At 49.0% G+C, this 18,522-nt stretch overlaps 1 protein-coding gene and 1 long non-coding RNA gene across 13 annotated transcripts in view; one reads left to right on the forward strand and one right to left on the reverse strand.

The window, feature by feature from the left end:
* The window catches only part of RBFOX3 (RNA binding fox-1 homolog 3), a 440,759-nt gene that overhangs the window by 217,088 nt on the left and 205,149 nt on the right, over window positions 1-18,522 (reverse strand). The gene's annotated exons all lie outside the window — the stretch shown is intronic.
* On the forward strand, window positions 7,072-17,403 carry LOC147351189 (uncharacterized). Its single transcript, XR_015146850.1, has 3 exons — window positions 7,072-7,888; window positions 12,832-12,936; window positions 15,937-17,403. It is a non-coding gene; the product is annotated as an uncharacterized LOC147351189 (long non-coding RNA).

Consider the following 18,522-nt stretch of genomic DNA (forward strand, 5'->3'; position numbering starts at 1 on the left):
AGGCCAACCAGCAGTCGAGCCAGAATCAAGCCCTCATCTCCTGGCTCTGTGTCTGGGGCCTTTCTGGCCTCTGCCTGCCTGCCTGCCTTCCCAGGAGGCTGCCCTGAGCACAGCCACCCTTGGGAATTGCCTCCCTTGAGGATCTGCCCTCTTCTAGGCTCTCCTTGTCTAAATTTGAATCTTGTCTCCCTGATTCCACCCGCTTTGGGGTAGGTTGAAATCACCCGGCTCATTGGCAGAGCCTTTGAGAACTCACCTGGGTGCAGGCTCTGAGACTCTAATCAAAGACCCTGCATATCGGGAAGTGCCCCCTCCTGCCAGGACCCTGCCATTCATTCTCTGAGAGGGTGAGCCAGGGACCCTTGCGATGATGTACAGCTCAGCAGTAGGACCAGCTCTCGAGAGTCCTGGAGTCAGGTCTTAACTGGGACAAGATTGGGCTGTGGCTGAAAACAGCAGAAGTTCAGCTTGTTCTTCTGTGGCTTTTATTTATTTCTATTTATCTTAAACACACACACACACACACACACAAAACACAGAGCTACAATTCTACCTGCTCCAGCCTGGGAGCTCACCTATGACCTTTTCACCTGGAAAAAGCCTTCTGTTCTTGACAAGCCCCCTCATCTCAGTCACTCATTTTTCCCACCACTCAGTTGACCATGCACACATGGAGGGCAGGACCCTATCTCGCACTGGGCAGTCGGAAAAGCATTCTGCAGGAGGTTGAATGTGCACTGACCTGGATCTTTTAGAGGGCCTAGAAGGTGGTCAGGTGAGGAAGGAGGGTGGGAGGGCTCTGTATTGTGGAGGCAAGGTGGGCAGCAAGTGCAGCACGCCATCCACGTGTGTGTGGAGCAAAGAGAGGATGAGGTCGGATTGGTGAGCAGGGCAAGCACCCCTTTTTAATATAAAACCTTATAGGCCTGTTGCCCTAGGAGATGGCTGTTCTCTGCAGAGCACTTGGGGCACTGGGCTGCCCCCGTGCAGGCCACCCTGTCCATCACAGCAGATCTGATGGAGGGCCTGTCTCTGGACCAGTGTGTCCAATAGATGGTGCCATCACAAAGATGCTCTGTGGCTGAAAGGTGGCCAATGTGCCTGAGGACCTGAATTTTAAACTATTTTATTTAAATTCATTTACTTTTAAGTGGCCACTGTTTTAACTAGCTTGGCTCTGGAGGTGAACTGCCCAGACAGCCTCAGGGTCTCACGCTGCCTGACCTCACTGACCGCTGGTTGAGAGCAGCTGTGGCCGAGACCCTCATGTTCTAAAAGCTTTGTTGTGAAGCCTGAGCCATGGGAGGGGGCGTGTATCGCTTTCCAGCCTGAGACATTTTGCTTCACCTGTGAAAACAGCATCCACTTGATGAATGGCCAGTGACTGCACTTTGTGAAATTAAATTCTTGGCTTGGACAGAGCAGCATGGGGATAACCATGGCTGCCCCCGCAACAGGGACAGGGCAGCAGGGCACTAGGCAGCAAAGGGCTCAGAATCCTGGCCCTGGCAGCTGCCACATGAGGGCAAGGCAGGCAGATAGCTACATCAGCAGGTGCCCCAGGCATTGGCTGGAGAGGAGCAGGAAAGAAATCAAGAATGCTCGTGTAGGAAAGGAGCTATACAGCAGGGAGGGATGGGACTCACATCACCCATCGTAACCCAGACTCTGGACCCTGGCGCACTGTCACCCCCAGGAAAGTGTCTCTCCAGGGCACATTCACACAGGTCTGACCTTCCCACTCCTCCTGCCTCAGACACAGGAGAATTTATGCGCCCCTGTTATTTCTAGCCCAGCTCTGCTCTCCATGGAAACCAATTCCCCTCCTGCTTCATTATTATTATTATTATCTTCATTAACGCTTGATAGAATGCAGTGTCCATTATGGCCATCCTGGGAACTCCTATAAAGTGCCATTTCCCCAAACCCATCCTCCACCTCAGCCAAACTGCAGGTGATCCGTCCTCGGCTGTGGGGCGGAGGAGGGCGGTGGGAGTTGGGGTGATGAGAGTGCCTCATCCTTTATGCCTCTTCTCACACAGTGAAAATTCCTACCAGTGATATATGGTGACACCGTAAACTCAGATCACCTCTGAGAACTTGCTTCATTACCACCCCCACTATATAGTCTGGCAGTTACTCTAAACCCGGCCTCCTCTCCTCCTTCTCCCTGCAGGGAGGTTTGCAGACCCCATGGGGGTCTAAAGAGTGGCCTCTGGTCCCTGACTCTCACTCACAAAGCCTGGAGGCCAGAGTCCACCGCGGCCCAAAGGCCGTCCTCCGGGTGAATCTCTGGGAGATGCAGAGAATCCGAACGAACATTCGAGTGCCCTGCCCACTTGTGCGCCAGATTCGCGCCTCGCTCATCCCAGAAGCCTCCATGTATGCCGTCCCACCCCTGTTCCTTTTTACCTGAACCCCCTTGAAAGAACTGGCAAGTATGTTACTTGTGATGTCTCTGCACACCCCCCAAGTTGGAGCCAGAGGACCACCCCCACCACACCTGTGCCCACTCAGAGAGTTGTGGCCTCTGACCCTCCTCTCCATTTGCAGTAAAGGAGTTAGGTTGTTCTGGAAAATGGGCCATCAGATGAACCTCAGAAACTCTGTGTGTGTGTGCATGCATGTTCTCACATGTGTATGTGTGTGTTCACTGCCCACCTAAGGTCAGCTCCACCTTGGGATGGACCAATGCCTTCTCTTTCTCCCATCTCACCCCTACCCTCAGTACCCAATAGAGGGGCCAAGTGCTTGACTCTTACTTAGACTAAAGTAATGAGTTTATTTAGGGTGTCAGGCTGGTTTTGCTGCTGGGCTGGGGCCTTTGCCCTTGCCCTGGACAGTTCTGGAATTGCCCGGAGGCCACCTGGAAGTCCCCTTGGCTCTGCCCAGTTTTCCCCACATAGACCCCAACTGTCATCACCAAAACCCCCTCTGTGCACAGAGATGCCCGCCTGCCGTGGTTTCCTTTGAACTCTGCAGAATCTTGGGTTGTCCCCATAGATTCTTTAAATAGACAGGGCAGGGGGGTGGTGGGTGATTTCAGGGGATGTTCAGGTTCGATGCCCTTCTCCATCTTTCATAGGTGGGATTTTCAGGGTGGAAGGAGGAGTTGGGCATCTCCCCAATCCTCTGACTCTCACCAGTTCTGAAAGGGAAAACCCAGCCCACAACGAGGTGGCTACCATGCAGTTTTGGCTCATGAAGTCGGGTGGTAGGTTTGTGGCCAGGGAGTCTTCTCTGGATCTGAAGGTCCTGTGGTGCCCCCTGCCCACTGTGGCCCCTCTCTGAGCCCGTTGCTCACAGTTGGGACTGTCACTGGCCACCTTGTCTTGTTCTCACTCATGCTATCTCTTGGGTCACTGTGTTATTTCAGTCTAGTTTTTTCTTTTTTTTTCATGAGTGTGTGCCTTGCCTCATAAACTAACCTGTCCGTTTATACTTAAGAAAATGTTTTAAAATGTTTTTAAATCTCACATCTGTAGCCCCCAGGCCCTAAATCTCTATTTCTGAATATCTACAGGGAGTGTCCACTCAATGGCCTCTTGACCCTCATCCCAGGGGACGTAACTTATCCTGTGCAAGAGCTGCGTGCAGAGTCGCTGTTTCTGGCACGTGGGCTTCCATTCACCTCCCCTCCGGGTTCAGCTTCAGTCTTTTCTGTGCATTTTTACTTTTCTCTTCAATTTCATCGCCTTCCAATCAGACCCTGGTTCCTACAGTGGCCCTGTCTCTGCCCACACCATTATGTCCCCACCACCACGCATCAGCAAGCTCTCCCTGCCCCAGAGCCTGGAGGGCTTCACTGCTTGAGGTCAGAAAGTGGGTTTCTCACCTCCCCCATCAGCCACTGCAAATGTCTCCCCCATTCTTTTCCTCCTGCCTGCAGCTTGGGGTTTCACCATGCACCCATGTCCAGCTTATGGCTGGACATCTTCACAAACTGCAGACTCCCAATCTCCAAAGAGATCAGAAGCTCCCAGAAGACAGGCTTTCTGAACTGAGTTCAGGCTGTGGTCTGTCTGCCATTCCCGTGGTTTTCTGTGTCTACCTGCTGGAGACTATACAGGTTTTAGCTGAGGTCCTTCATGGGCATTGCAGAAAAGATCACAGAATCCCATTTCACTTCAACTGTAGTTCCTAATGCCCATGTGAGGCAGGAGGGTCCAGACAATAGTACAAAGAGTCCCGAGGTGCTCCTGGGTTTGTCCTCCCCAGCCTGGCCTGCTCCCCACCCCGTAGAGACACCCACCCCTTGACGAACAGACACTCCCTGCTGTCTCATACTATTGTGTGTTCAGTTCTGTCTCAGGTCTGAGCAGTCGAGTGCCCAGACTGGGTAGTAGGCTTCATGAGGGGCTCCCCACTCACGGACAGCTCCTCAAGGCTTGGGCAAGTCAGCTCTGACCCCTGGCCCCAGAGGGCGAGGGAGTGGATGGTCACTCAAAGTCAGAGCAAGGGAGAACCGGCACCCTCAGTGGCCTGTCCCTGCCACGCTTCACCAGCCCCCTGAGCCACCTCCTCGTCCTCAACCGCTGCCATCTAGGTTTGAATTCTGTCTCCAAATTGGAAATCACTCCAGCCATTCAGGACTGGAATTGGAGCCCTAGCAGGGGAAGGAGCCATTTGTAGCTCTTATTTTTTTATGCTGCTGAGCAAAGCAGGGATCAGACTAAGCACAGCTGTCAGGAGGTGTTTGTGATAAATCAATACAGAGCCCAGAGTGGGGAGGAAAGGGGAATGAACAGGGAGCCCAGGTTGCTGGGGACAAGGGCCAGGCACGGGCCAGATGCCAGCTCCTGAGTCCGTAAGCTAAAATGAGGAGGGAATGGAGAGGGGGTGTGGGGGAGGGGAGAGAGACAGAGACATATAGAGAGAAGAGTCAGAGAGACAGAGAGACAGAGGGAGACAGGGACAGAGAGGGAAGAGACAGAGATATATAGAGAGGCAGAGAGGGACAGAGAGGAAGAAAGAGAGAGAGAGGAAGATAAGGGGAAAGAGATGCGCTGAGAGAGAGACAGGGATACAGAAGCAGGGTACAGGTTGGAACCCCTATCATGGAGGAAAGGACTTTCAGAAGCCCCATTTAGATGTGGCTGGTCATCTCCCAGCCTTGATGAGGGCACTGTCTGTCATCAAGGAGTCGGGAAGAATGTTTTCTCTTCTCCAAAAGTATTTTCATTTTTTTAAGAAGTTCCCATCCTGGCTCTTCTCATCGAGAAGCCCACGCTGGCCTCCCCAGGTATTGTGAGCCACGGTGGTTTCACTCTCTTTTGTTCCAGAGACACAGAACTGTTTAATTCTCATCCTTTAGATCAATACCTGATGTCATGTCATCCAAAGCCATTATTTTTACACTATGGAAAAAAAAAAAGCAGACTGAGTACAGTCTAAAGAAGACAGAGAGAGGAGGCAAAGCACACTGCTTGGGAGGCTGCAAGCAAACATCCTGTTCAGAACCATCCAACCTTAGCATCACCCAACTGGCTCTGTCTGCCTCCTGGCTCTGGGACAAAAGTGCCTGGAGGGGAGACAGAATGAGAAAAAAGATCCTGGGAAAAGAACACGCCATGACCCCAGAAGGGTTTGTTTGATAGCAAAGACCACCCCAACCACCAGCCTGCACGATGAGAGTCCTACCAGGACCGAGGCCTCCACACCTCCCCTGACCCTCTGTCCCATCTCCTCATGCCTCTCGCCCTCCCTGCTCCCTGGAGCCTCCCTTCATCCTGCAGCATGCTAAGCCCCCACATCCTCAGAGGCGTCCTTTCTAGGACCTTCCCCCCTTCACTGCCACGCAGTTGTCTCCTCTCTCCCCTTTGACCTCCACGCCATCCCCTCCTATGAACTGCAATCCCGCTCCCTCCCCTGCTCTCGTTCCCAGCTTCCCTGAACCCTGGTTGCCAACCAGCTCCCCATTGCCATAGCCAGTGGCCCATCTGCAGTCCTGCCCTTTCTCTTTCTTCCGTCGCCTTTTGCCTGTCATCATGCGGTCCATGAGATGGTCTCTTCCATCATCTTGTCCCGTTTCGACCCATCACTCCCTTCCCAGGTGCTCCTATCCTTTCCCTCACCTCCAGTGACTTCCTAAAGCATGACCTTTATCCCTGGGCATCCCCGCTGCTTCTGGCACGGTGCTTAGCATTTTGGAAGAGCAGCCTCCGTGTTCAGATACTGTCCCCATGGCTTGAACATCCTCAGTGCTCGCTCATTTCCTACAGGTGGGCCTCTTAACCTTTGGGGACCCAAGAGCCCTCTCCCCAGAAAAAGGCACACCTGTGCACAGAGCTAAATTTTGCAACCATTTCAGGAGGCTCATGGATCAATGGGAACATATCTGTAAATCCCTCAGTGTAAGGGTCTGAAAGGCTAAGACAGTTCTCCAGGGAGCTATCACCCTCTGGACCCAACACAACTTCCCAGCCTGTTTCCTCATCTGTAGAATGAGACCAGTGACAGAGTCACCTCAGAGGGTGTGTGTGAGCCTGAAGGTACATGTGTGTAAACCACATAGCTGTGCCCCACACAGATCCCGTGTCTTAGCCCTGACCAGTCACACCAACCCACCCTACACAGACACATCGGCGTTCCTCAGTGGGCCTGGCTCCTTTCACCCAGTGAACCCCGGATGTTCCATTCTGTCCTCCTAGAATACACTCTGCTGGAGAACCCTCACTTGTCCTCCAAATCCCAGCTCAGATGTCACCTTCTCTCTGATGCCTTCCTGGCTTCCAAGGCTGTTGGCCAACCTGTCCTCAAGGCTCCTCGAGTTATTGGTGCTGTACTGGGTCTGCCCTGTGCCCAGGGGCTATACTGGGAGGGCTGTATCCTGGTTCTGACCTCCTTGGTATTCGGGGCCCAGCACAGGGCAGGTGTTCAGTGTATCAACAAAGCACATGGAGATATGTCTGTGACCAAGCAGAGGTGCCTAGGGCAAGAGTCTGGGGGAACCACTGCATGTGACTCCTCTCTTTCACCTGGTGGGGGCCTAGATAAAAACTACTGGGGGTGCTCTTGCGTCCATTGTCAGATGCACCGTTTATTGTTATTCATCTTAACGTATACCTGGCCCTGGGCCAAGAACCATGCTTGTATTATCTCGTGTGATCCTCACTCCAGCCCCCTCAGGAGACGTTATCATCATCACTCAGTCTCACAGTGGAAGAGACTGGGGCTCCGAGAGGCTAAACACCGCCCAGACTCTCATCCCTGATGCCAGACACCCCTGCACTACCCATGTGTGCAGGCCCCCGTCGGCACTCCTGGGCACAGTGCCCCAACCCCTCCAGGCCGGGCCCGCTTCCCACTCTGGTGTTACCTGCACTGACGCCAAGGACCCTGTGTGCTGTCCCCCGACACCCCTTGCCTGTGTTCCTGGAAGCCCCTCCTTCCTGTTTGCTCCCAGCCGTTCTTCCTCCAAGTTTCAGATTCCCTGAGCCTTCCTCGAGCACCCCAGACCCCGCCAACCTCACCTCCCCTGAACTCCATGCTGCCTGCAGCACAAATCCAGAATGTAGATTCTCCGGTCCAGTACTGGGATTTTCCAGAAACCCCACCTTGGTTCTTGTTATACTATTCAACCAGTTCTTACAGAAAAGGCAAGACTTGCTATTTCTCCCACCTGCTGCCGATCTACCTGCCCCATATTGTAGAGACACCTGTCTCCTCATCACTGTTACCCGTGAGTTCAGACAGCATCACCCGCACTCCTTCATTCTGCCCTGTAAAGCCCCCCTCTGTTCTTTTAAATCCCAGTCGCTCAGATGGAACAGCTGAAGTCCCAAAAGCTGACCCCTGCTGCCCAGCAGCCCTGGAAACAGAAGAGTCAGGGCAAGGGGCCTCACGCTCCAGTGTCCCGGCTCACAGGAGCAGAATCCTTTCTGTGGAGGTAAGCCCTCAGCCCCTTCTTCTCTCCTCTGAGTCAGCCCTTCAACTTTACCCAGGCACACAGAACAGTCTGGCCCTCGGGTATACCCAGGTCTCTTACTCCTAGCCCAGTACCGCCAGAAACAGGCTCCCCAAGAGGTAGCTCATTCGCCAGGACCTCCAGAGGGGCAAGGCTCTGAACGAGGAAATGCATATCATGAATAACAATGGAGAATGCTCTGGGGCTTTATTGGTGTCTGGCCTTTGGGTGGCAATTAAAAAGGCACAGTAAGAAAGTGAAGTGCTTTTATTTCAACGTTCCTGACTGTTGCACTCCCGGGAGGAGCTGCAACATCGCACTGCCTCCTAAGATCAAACTCAGGGCTAGAACTTTTCCAAGGAAAGACTGTGCTTACTTAGCCAAAAATATTAGTAACAGCTGGGGCAGAGCCACAGGTGCTAACAAGCTTCCCTCCACATCCCTGGCACCCTCAGTATCTCTGGAACCCCTGCTCGGGGCCGAAGGTGCAGGATCCTAGACTGCCTCACTGAATCAGGACATATGCACTGTCGCATGTGAATCACAAGCCTAACTTCACTCGTTCCTGTGTGCACACGCATGTTCAAGAAAAACGTGTTCATGAGTCAGATTAAGTTGATGCACTTGTATTTATTTACTGTACACTTTCTCTCTCTCTCTCTCTCTCTCTCTCACACACACACACACACACACACTTCTTACCCATAGCCTGCCTCTGAAAAGCAAAGAAACTGGCAAATATGTATATTTCTTGCTGTGTGTTCACACCTCTCCTGATATTTTGCAATGGAGTGGAAGCAAGTGGGGTTTCATCTTGACTGGCCCAGTCATCCCCTACAATGAAAGGAACAAGGACTAGGAAGGCAGTTTTGTGACTCTTCCCAGTGCCGCAGTGAGCCGAGAGTATTTATTAGAATGTTGTCATGCTTATATTACTGTAGTTTATGGAATTTCTCTCCTTCTGTGGAATTTCAGGGAGACTGGGGTGAGATGGAGAAAAGATCCCGTGAACAGCTTTTCCAGGACTGCGTAACTCACCTCCCTTGAGCCCCACCCCCACCACTACCACCCCTAGAGCTTCATTTATGTAAAAGGTGCTCACCATCGGCATCCATTTCCAGCAGTCTGTACTCAGAGAGGTCAGAATACAACACCTAGGAGTGGGAATTCATGAGTACAGACTTCAGCATCCTTTCTGGAACTAGAATCACTGCATGGGTCCCCCAGCAGCTCAGTACCATGGAGTGAAAATTCCTGAGTGACAAGTACTTTTCCCATGGACCTTGGATACAAAAACCCAGCTACCTACAACTTGCACTGCTGCCTGTCCTCTCCTTCACCCATTGGCTATTATATGATTTTGGCCGTCTGGGTTCTGGAACCTTTGGAAAACCATTGGTCTGGGGCAGTGGTTCTCAAAGTGGGGTCTCACAGCCCATGTTGGCCTGAAGTCAGGGTCTGGGCCCTAATGTGGTCCTAACACCTGTGTGATCTCAGACAAGTCATTCATGTTTCTCCCCCCGCAACCTTGAGCCACATTTTTTTTTTTTTCATGAGTGAAATGAGCAGATTGGGTTGGGTGGGCGTGAGGGTTCTTTCAGACCTGTGTGCTACGGTTCTAGGCACTGTTGAAATGCACCAATAACCAGAGCTGGGGCAAACAGCAGGGGTGACGTAGAGCCTGTTTTACTGTCCCCCGTCCTCCCACTGGCTCTCAAAGCTCCCACCCCCCGATGTTAACCTTGAACACAGCAGAATCTGCATTGGGAGCTAGGTTGCCCTCCACAAGCCCAGCTTCCCAGAAATTAAATCTCAGACTTGTTTCTTTCCTTGTAGGGGCAGGCCTCAGCAAGCTGGGTCGCAAGCTGCCCCAACACTCTGATTTTTCGAGTAAAGATGACATGTGCTCCCCCTTAGGTCACCTCTGCTACACGGGGTAGGGTGACTTCACAGCATGTCCTGGCACATCTGAGACGTGACCTCTCCCGGGTGATCAGAGGGAACCCACAAGATGATGAGCGCACAATCACTGGGGCTTCCCAACACAGGCCTGGTGCTCAGAAGCCAGGAGATGGAAAAGCTTGCAGTTTTCCATGACGGCCTGAATTTATGAGATGAACAAAAAAAAAAGGAAAAGAAAAAGATGAAAACATCTGTACTGAACATCTGGATTCTATTGCTAACCATGAAAGCAAATTTCTCAGAGTCAGCATGTTGGAGAGGGCTGGAAAAGGGTGTATTTATAAACAACTGCAGTATTTAAATGGAAAAAAGATGCCCTAAACACCACAATTTCCTGCTTTAAACCTTTTCAGGATGGAGAGGCATTGAGTTCAGTTTTGAGTCACAGGGAGATAGTCGTACCAGCAAGTCAAGCTCTGGACACAAACTGGCATGATTATAGTCTCTGGGTTCTGGAAGTCGATTCCCCCACAAAAAAGGCATTTGAAGAAAGGGTTAAATGCACCTCTGTATTTGTGCGTGTGCATTTATTAACTTGAGGAAGGTGTGCACACACATGTACATGGGTGGCTGGGTGGGCACAGTCTATTCACACAAGTTCACGTGTGGGTGTGTGCAGAGTCATGTTCACAGGCACGTGTACACATGTATCTATGGGCTTGTACACAACTACGCACGGGTATTTGCTTGTGCCAGTGTGTGCATATGTGTACATGCACAGAAATATCCAAATAAAAAGTTTACCTATTTGCAGCCTACTGTTTTTTGCAGCTTCCTTTTTTTTAAACCTCTTCATGCTTTCAGCAGCGAGACCCCCCTCCACGCCTTCCCATCACTAATAACTCTGTCTCCAAGTTCTGCCCTCATCAGGTGTAACTAACGTGACTTAGGAGGCGTCATCCCTGGGCGTCCAGCGATTGGAGCAAAGCGTCAGGGAGGGGAGTCAGGAGCTGGTGTGGACAATCACCTCCGCCCTGCCCTCGCCGCCTGTCCCTCATGCCCCTGAGCTGTGCACACAGAGCATCAAGGATCCATTTCTCAGCCAGAGAAGCAGCTCCTACCCCTCAGTGCATCCGCGACAGAGCCCTCTCTGGGTTCCGGGCTCTTTGTATAATAATCTTAACAGGGAGAGGAGTCATGGCGGGGGTGGGGTGGAGGGGGCGCCTGTCTGCTCTCATGAGCCATGCTCCCTGAAAATCCCTAGCCAGGGCCATGGGAAAAACGATTTGCAGCTGGTGGCTCCTAATGTATGGAAATATGTCTATCAGTGGCTGCAGGTGACATCTTAACAAGAAAAGAGATGAGAGAAATGGAATCCATTTGGAAAATTTTACCTCTGGCCTTCCTGGGAGCTGGGGCGAGAGGGTGTCCTCAGTGGTCGGTCCCCTCCCCCGGGGTCCTGGCTAGCAGGCAGCTTTGCCAAACCTGTCACCTGGCATTAGAGGTGATAAAAACCGCACACTTCCTAACCCCGTCGTGCGGCTTGTGTTTAGGGCTCTTGCTTTATCAGTTTTTATTTCGTGTAATATTCATCACACTGGTTTATTTATGGGGCCCTCGTTGGGAAGTTATTTTTCAGGCTTGGTGAATAAAACATTAGCCTTTGCGGCTTGTCAGGGTGACTGCAGCTCCTCTGATGTCAAGCTGACGAACTGCCTTTTCTTTTTCCCAACGACTGCACTTTTAGAGAAATTTACTTGTATTTTGTTGGGCATTTGTTGTTCTTTTCTCTTTTGGCTGGTGGATGTTGGTCCAAGTCAGGTTCTTTTCTGTTCTGATGAAATGCTGGAACCTTCACTTGCTGAGAAAGGTAATATGTTGAGCAGGAGGGGCAAGAACTGAAGTCCTGGGCTGGAGGAAAAACACCCTGAGAATCCCACCCTTCAGCATGCGTGAAGCTCCTCCAAACCACATGCTGATGAAAGAGGGACTTTTCAGTTTTATGGATAAAGGACCAGAGCCCTCCCCAGAGGAACTACAGGGACGCCAATCCAACTTCATGCATAAGGCGCTGGGGACAGGGGTGTGGAGTCCAAAGTCCCAATGAGAGTCACAGAGAAAACAATCTCAATGTGTTAAAAAAAAAAAAAAAAAGTAAATGTGGCTTTAAGCAAACTCCAAATAAGAAGATGCACATTTACAGTAAAGAATCCTTACTGCTGTTTAGTTGCTAAACCATGTCCAACTCCTTGCGACAGCATGGACTGTAGCCCACCAGGCACCAGTTCACGGGGTTTCCGAGGCAAGAATACTGGCATGGGTTGCCATTTCTTCACCACCCAGGGATCGAACTCATGTCTCCTGCATTGGCAATTGGATTCTCTACCACTGAGCCACCAGGGAAGCCCACAGTGAAGAACACTAGGGTGAAAATATTCACTTTACAACAGGATTGGCATAGTAATTCTCCAGTAATATTTCTCAGTGCATTTAAAATGTGAATTACTTTACATGACTTTTCAAGTTTCATTATGAGGAAGGAAAGAAAGAAGGAAGAAAGAGGGAGTGAGGAAGAAAAGAAGGAAAAAACAAGCTGGCAAGGTGATGCTGTATTTCACATTAAATAGTGCCAAGTTTTTCTTTTTCTTTCTTTCCAGAAATCAAGAAAGGGGTTTAGAAGACTTCGATCAATAAAAACCCAGCCAGATGCTGGTGATTCACTACAGCTTGTCTTTTGGCAGAGGCCTAGCCTGGCCATCTCTTAATTAAGTGAGACCGGACTATGGTCAACCTCACCAAGAGCACAGAAGTTCAGTGGTTCTTGGGAAACTGGGGGAAGAAAATGTGTCTTAGCTTCTTGAGCAAAATCACCATTGGACCAAGGACGTCTGCTTCCCTCCTTGGTTTCTCCACGGGATCCAGGGTCACTGGACTGGATGCACGTGGATAATATGGCTACCTTTTGTGGGGTGTGGGCTATACATACACCAGGCAGTAATCATCCCCACGACCCCACAAAATAGGCACCATCGACCCATCTCACAGATGAGGAGGCTGAGGCTCAGGACTGTCACACAGAAGAGAAAGCAGAGAGGATCTGGACACAGAGCCTGCACTGCCAGCTACTGGTGAGTTCTCCTGCTCAGTGTTGTTGCTCTGAGCAGGACCAAGGGATTGATCCTCCTCCTCTCATTTTGGGTGGTGATGTGAGATGCTGGAAGATGCCCCTGACTGGTTCATTTCTATAGAGAAAGAAAACAATATAAATGGCAAATCAAATCTCCAAGAAGTTTTAAAAAATTAGTTTAGAGAGCTCTGTGGTCCACTTCAGAGAAGGCAATGGCACCCCACTCCAGTACTCTTGCCTGGAAAATCCCATGGATGTAGGAGCCTGGTGGGCTGCATCCAGTCCATGGGGTCGCTAAGAGTTGGACACGACTGAGTGACTTCGCTTTCACTTTTCACTTTCATGCATTGGAGAAAGAAATGGCAACCCACTCCAGTATTCTTGCCTAGAGAATCCCAGGGACGGCGGAGCCTGGTGGGCTGCCATCTATGGGGCCGCACAGAGTCGGACATGACTGAAGTGACTTAGCAGCAGCAGCAGTGATCCACTTCAGAGGTGTGGGCACAAAATGAGGAAGCTCAGGCCCATCAGAATGCCACGCTCAGGGTCCTGAGGCCAGCACCCCCTCCTCCAGATTTCCAGGGCTCAGAGCCTAACGGAGAAATGCACAAGCATTAAAAAAAATTCCTTGAGTCTTAGAGTCTTCATTTCAGTTCAGTTCAGTTGCTCAGTCATGTCCAACTCTGCGACCCCATGGACTGCAGCACGCCAGGCCTCCCTGTCTATCACCAACTCCCGGAGTTCACTCAAACTCACGTCCATCAAGTCGGTGATGCCATCCAGCCATCTCATCCTCTGTCGTCCCCTTTTCCTCCTGCCCCCAATCCCTCCCAGCATCAGAGTCTTTTCCAATGAGTCAACTCTTCACATGAGGTGGCCAAATTACTGGAGTTTCAGCTTCAGCATCATTCCCTCCAAAGAAATCCCAGGGCTGATCTCCTTCAGAATGGACTGGTTGGATCTCCTTGCAGTCCAAGGGACTCTCAAGGGTCTTCTCCAACACCACAGTTCAAAAGCATCAATTCTTTGGTGCTCAGCTTTCTTCACAGTCCAACTCTCACATCCATACATGACCACTGGACAAACCATACCTTGACTAGACAGACCTTTGTTGGCAAAGTAATGTCTCTGCTTTTGAATATGCTATCTAGGTTAGTCATAACTTTCCTTCCAAGGAGTAAGCATCTTTTAATTTCATGGCTGCAGTCAGCATCTGCAGTGATTTTGGAGCCCCAAAAAATAAAGTCTGACACTGTTTCCACTGTTTCTCCGTCTATTTCCCATGAAGTGATGGGACCAGATGCCACGATCTTTGTTTTCTGATGTTGAGCTTTAAGCCAACTTTTTCACTCTCCTCTTTCACTTTCATCAAGAGGCTTTTTAGTTTCTCTTCACTTTCTGCCATAAGGGTGGTGTCATCTGCATATCTGCGGTTATTGATATTTCTCCGGGCAATGTTGATTCCAGCTTGTGCTTCTTCTAGCCCAGCATTTCTCATGATGTACTCTGCATAGAACTTATATAAGCAGGGTGACAATATACAGCCTTGATGTACTCCTTTTCCTATTTGGAACCAGTCTGTTGTTCCATGTCCAGTTCTAACTGTTGCTTCCTGACCTGCATATAGGTTTCTCAAGAGGCAGGTCAGTTGGTCTGGTATTTTCATCTCTTTCAGAATTGTCCACAGTTTATTGTGATCCACACAGTCAAAGGCTTTTGCATAGTCAATAAAGCAGAAATAGATGTTTTTCTGGAACTCTCTTGCTTTTTCAATGATCCAGAGGATGTTGGCAATTTGATCTCTGGTTCCTCTGCCTTTTCTAAAACCAGCGTGAACATCTGGAAGTTCACGGTTCACGTATTGCTGAAGCCTGGCTTGGAGAATTTTGAGCATTACTTTACTAGAGTGTGAGATGAGTGCAATTGTGCGGTAGTTTGAGCATTCTTTGGCATTGCCTTTCTTTGGGATTGGAATGAAAACTGACCTTTTCCAGTCCTGTGGCCCCTGCTGAGTTTTCCAAATTTGCTGGCATATTGAGTGCAGCACTTTCACAGCATCATCTTTTAGGATTTGAAATAGCTCAACTGGAATTCCATCACCTCCACTAGCTTTGTTCGTAGTGATGCTTTCTAAGGCCCACTTGACTTCACATTCCAGGATGTCTGGCTCTAGGTCAGTGATCACACCGTCATGATTATCTGGGTCGTGAAGATCTTTTTTGTACAGTTCTGTGTATTCTTGCCACCTTTTCTTAATATCTTCTGCTTCTGTTAGGTCCATACCATTTCTGTCCTTTATCGAGCCCATCTTTGCATGAAATGTTCCCTTGGTATCTCTAATTTTCTTGAAGAGATCTCTAGTCTTTCCCATTCTGTTGTTTTCCTCTATTTCTTTGTGTTGATCACTGAGGAAGGCTTTCTTATCTCTTCTTGCTATTCTTTGGAACTCTGCATTCAGATGCTTATACCTTTCCTTTTCTCCTTTGCTTTTCGCTTCTCTTCTTTTCACAGCTATTTGTAAGGCCTCCCCAGACAGCCATTTTGCTTTTTTGCATTTCTTTTCCGTGGGGATGGTCTTGATCCCTGTCTCCTGTACAATGTCACGAACTTCAGTCCCTAGTTCATCAGTACTCTATCTATCACAGATCTAGTCCCTTAAATCTATTTCTCACTTCCACTGTATAATCATAAGGGATTTGATTTAGGTCATACCTGAATGGTCTAGTGGTTTTCCCTACTTTCTTCAATTTCAGTCTGAATTTGGCAATAAGGAGTTCATGATCTGAGCCACAGTCAGCTCCCAGTCTTGTTTTTGCTGACTGTATAGAGCTTCTCCATCTTTGGCTATTCTTGGTCCCTACTTTACTATATAATCATCTTGTCAAGTTCTATGAAAAGCTCTGTTTGGCTGTTGACTAGAATTGTATTGGCTATAGTCAGTATAGATCAATATGGGAAAAATGATATTTTAATGATATAAAATCTTTCTTTCCTTTATTAGAGCTCCTTTACCTGGTGGCTCAGAGGTTAAAGCGTCTGCCTGGAATGCGGGAGACCCGGGTTCGATCCCTGGGTTGGGAAGATCCCCTGGAGAAGGAAATGGCAACCCACCCCAGCACTCTTGCCTGAAGAATCCCACGGAGGGAGGAGCCTGGTAGGCTACAGTCCATGGGATCACAAAGAGTCGGACAAACTGAGCGACTTCACTTTCACTTTCACTTTACTTATACTTAATAAAGGTTTGTAATTTTAACCCATATGTCCTAAACATTTAAAAATTTTTAATAAAAATAAACTTATTTTTATTTATAAATTCAATTGACATTTTCTGATACTATTATAAATGATATTTTCTCCTTAACTTTTTTGGGGTTTCTTTTGCTGCTGGTATATGGAATATAACTTGTTTCTGTATATTAATTTTATATCAGCCAACTTGCTAAACTCCCCAATGTCTAAAGTTTTCTATGTAAACAGTCATATCATCTGAAAATAATAACAACTTCTCCTTCCTTTCCAATGCTTATATAGCTCTAGTTCCTTTTTCTTCTTTTATTGCACTATCTTGGACAATGTATAATGGGAAATTTTGTTATGATTTCACATTTGAATGACAATTTGGCTGCACATAAAAGCCTATGTTCTAAGTTCTTTTTCATTTGTACTTTGAAAATATCACCCTATTGTCTTCTTCTATCTGCTGTTGCTGTTGAAAATCCTGAAATCCCCATGACTCTGGTTCTTTGTATGTGATTGTCTCTTCCTCTGGAAATTTTCAGAACTTAATCTTTTTTGTTCTTAAATTTCACTGTAAGTGTGTAGATTTGATTTTTTTCCCCCTTATCTTTCCATTTGGGCAATCTAATAAGACCTTTTCAATCTGGGACCATTCATCCATTGTTTTTAATCTGAGAGATTTTATCTTCGCATTTTCCTCAAATATATCCTCTGCTAAATTTTTCTTTTTCTTTTTGGTGCGACTTCTATTACTCAGATGTTAGTACTTTAGCTTCTTTCTTCCTTGGGTTATAGCTTTTTAAAAAGCCTTTTCTTTGTGCTTTTCTTATTTTTTTTTTCCCCTGGGCAGATATATCAAACTGCTTCAATTCATCAGTTCATTCTTCAGCTGTATTTAGTATTTATCCCTTGCACTGCTCTTTAACTAGTACATTTCAAGACTTAACATTTCTGCTTGGTCACTTTATATATTTTCTTGTTCTTGTTTCACTTTGCTTATAATGTTTTCTATCTTTTTAAGTATGCTTATGAAGCTGAATTTTAAAATTGGTCTCTCTGTTCTAGTATGTCTGCTTCTTATGGAAACTGGAATAATCTGTAACAGAGTTTGTTGTCTTTTTTTTTAATGCATGTGCTTCTCAAATGTCTTATTATTTTGCCTGTGAGCTCATTTCCCTCTGGTGGAAATCTGCTACTCTGTCCTGCAGTGCATCTGGAAGAAGGCCAGCCCAGGAAACCCATGTGACCTCAGGGCTGGGGAGCAGGGGATGCTCTGTCACTGGAGAGGCTCCAGAAGATCATATCCATCACCCTTCACTCCACCAGATTCCCCTTGAGGTCAGAGCTCACCTTCCCCGCTCCAGAGAGAAGCAGCATTAGGAGGAGCCCCTCCTCCACCCCATCCCACTTAGCTTGCACTAGTAAGATCTCAAGGTAGTCTGCAAGGAGAGTGGTGAGAAGCGACTGATGAGGTCAGGTGGCCCACACCTATTTTGCTTGGCTTCCCATGGGCACAGGGCTCTCTGCTGCTCTGATGTTAGGCCACCTACACCTGAACTCTGCATGGCCACAGGTGTGGGGAGTGAATGCAGGTGTGGATCGGGCCCTGTTTGTCCCAAAGCAATGGTAGCAGGAGCTGGAACAAGCTAGAGCAGATCTCTCAGAGTCCCCTTCATTCTGCGTTCTCCCACAGCTGTGCTCAGCTACCTCCTGTCCCAGTCAAAACAACAGCCTCATGCACATCAACTTGAAATCCATCTAACCCCCATCTCATCAGTTTCCCACTTTTGTACCGCAGGGGTGATTTTGGCACAAGGGGCCAGTGGGCTTGCTAGTTAAGCATCGGAACCCACCCCAGGCTTCAAAGGTGACGTGTCCCAAGTAGAACCCTTGACCTCCCCTGCCTCCTGTCCTCATGCAGATAAACAAGCCCTCCAGGCACTTGGTTGGTCACCTCAAATGGAAAGCCTGCCTTGCCTGATCCCTCTTCTTCTTCCCCTGGATCCAATTCACTGGGAAGTCTGGTAGCTTCTGCCTCCAAAATGTCCCATCGTGTGGTCCATCATCGCCTCAGCACCTGAGGCTTCGTCCTCCCTGCCCTGGCTGCTGCATGTTTCCTGACTTCAGTCTTTGCTTCCCCTTTGCCTCTTCCAATGATTCTCACAAGGTGGTCAGCCTGATCTTTTAATTCACAGGCCCAGCCCTGTTGTTCCCTTCTCAGCTCTTGTACATGCCTTCAAAGCACTGGGGGCTGCAGGGCCAGGCACGGTCCTGGCCACATCCCCTGCTGCCCATCTCACATGGCTCTCACCTCCTTGTCCACCCCCCACCACACGGACCAGGTGCAGTC

This window comes from Bos grunniens, chromosome 19 (genome assembly GCF_055505025.1).
Source record: "Bos grunniens cultivar Pamir isolate PY7600 chromosome 19, Bosgru_T2T1.0, whole genome shotgun sequence".
Lineage (NCBI taxonomy): Eukaryota > Metazoa > Chordata > Mammalia > Artiodactyla > Bovidae > Bos > Bos grunniens.